Source organism: Arachis ipaensis, chromosome B1 (assembly GCF_059453495.1).
Source record: "Arachis ipaensis isolate K30076 ecotype BB chromosome B1, ASM5945349v1, whole genome shotgun sequence".
Taxonomy (NCBI): Eukaryota; Viridiplantae; Streptophyta; class Magnoliopsida; order Fabales; family Fabaceae; genus Arachis; species Arachis ipaensis.
The window spans coordinates 108,014,262-108,015,839 of NC_142436.1; the positions used below are offsets into that span (position 1 = coordinate 108,014,262).

Here is a 1,578-nt window from a genome sequence, read left to right on the forward strand (position 1 = left end):
CACCTAAGTAATTCACCTCTGCTATTGCAGGGTTTTCAGGATCATAAGCTTCTTCTTCAGGAGAAGCCTCTTGAGTACTATTGGATGCAGCTTGCACTCCATTCAGACTCTGAGAAATCCTATTGACTTGCTCAGTCAATATTTTGTTATGAGCCAATATGGCATTCAGAGTATCAATCTCAAGAACTCCCTTCTTTATAGGCGTCCCATTACTCACAAGATTCCTCTCAGAAGTGTACATGAACTGGTTATTAGCAACCATGTCAATGAGTTCTTGAGCTTCTGCAGGCATTTTCTTTAGGTGAATGGATCCACCTGCAGAAGTGTCCAGTGACATCTTTGATAGCTCAGATAAACCATCATAGAATATATCCAGGATGGTCCATTCTGAAAGCATGTCAGAAGGACACTTTTTGGTCAACTGTTTGTATCTTTCCCAAGCTTCATAGAGGGATTCACCATCTTTTTGTTTGAAGGTTTGAACATCCACTCTAAGCTTGCTCAGCTTTTGAGGAGGAAAGAACTTGGCTAAGAAAGCCGTGACCAGCTTATCCCAAGAGTTCAGGCTATCTTTAGGTTGAGAGTCCAACCATATTCTAGCTCTGTCTCTTACAGCAAATGGGAAAAGCATGAGCCTGTAGACTTCAGGATCTACTCCATTAGTCTTAACAGTATCACAGATCTGCAAGAATTCAGTTAAGAACTGAAAAGAATCTTCATATGGAAGTCCATGAAACTTGCAGTTCTGCTGCATCAGAGAAACTAATTGAGGTTTCAGCTCAAAATTGTTTGCTCCAATGGTAGGAATGGAGATGCTTCTTCCATGTAAATTGGAATTTGGTGTAGTAAAGTCACCAAGCATTCTCCTTGCATTGTTGTTGGGTTCGGCTGCCATCTCCTTTACTTGTTCGAAATTTTCAATCAAGTTGTCTCTGGACTGTTGTAATTTAGCTTCTCTTAGTTTTCTCTTTAGAGTTCTTTCAGGTTCTGGATCAGCTTCAACAAGAATGCCTTTTTCTCTGTCCCTGCTCATAAGAAAGAGAAGAGAAAAAGAAAAGAAGAGGAATCCTCTATGTCACAGTAAAGAGGTTCCTTATTGTTAGTAGAAGAAGAAGAAAAGGAATAGGGGTGAAGAAGAATGAAGAATCCAAACACAAGGGTAAGGATAGCAGAGATGTGAGATGAAGAGATGTTAGTAGATAAATAAATAGAAGGAGATGAGGAAGAAGGTGAATTTTTGAAAATTATTTTTGAAAAAGAGTTAGTAATTTTTGAAAATGGTTTTTGAAAAATGTTAGTAATTTTCGAAAATTAAAATAAGAATTTAAAATAATTAGTTAATTAAAAAGAAATTTTGAAAAAGGGGGAAGATATTTTCGAAAATTAGAGAGAGAAAGTTAGTTAGGTAGTTTTGAAAAAGATAGGAAACAAACAAAGAGTTAGTTAGTTAGTTGAAACAAATTTTGAAAAGATAAGAAGTTAGGAAGTTAGAAAAGATATTTTGAAATCAATTTTTTTTTAAAAAAGATAAGAAGATATTTTTGAAAAGATATGATTGAAATTAATTTTGAAAAAGAT

General features: G+C 35.4%; 1 non-coding gene across 1 annotated transcript; it reads left to right on the top strand.

Moving 5' to 3' along the window:
• The first annotated feature begins 391 nt into the window (after positions 1-391).
• LOC148577841 (small nucleolar RNA R71) lies at positions 392-499 on the top strand. The gene has a single exon (XR_015903013.1). It is a non-coding gene; the product is annotated as a small nucleolar RNA R71 (small nucleolar RNA).
• The last annotated feature ends 1,079 nt before the right edge of the window (positions 500-1,578 follow it).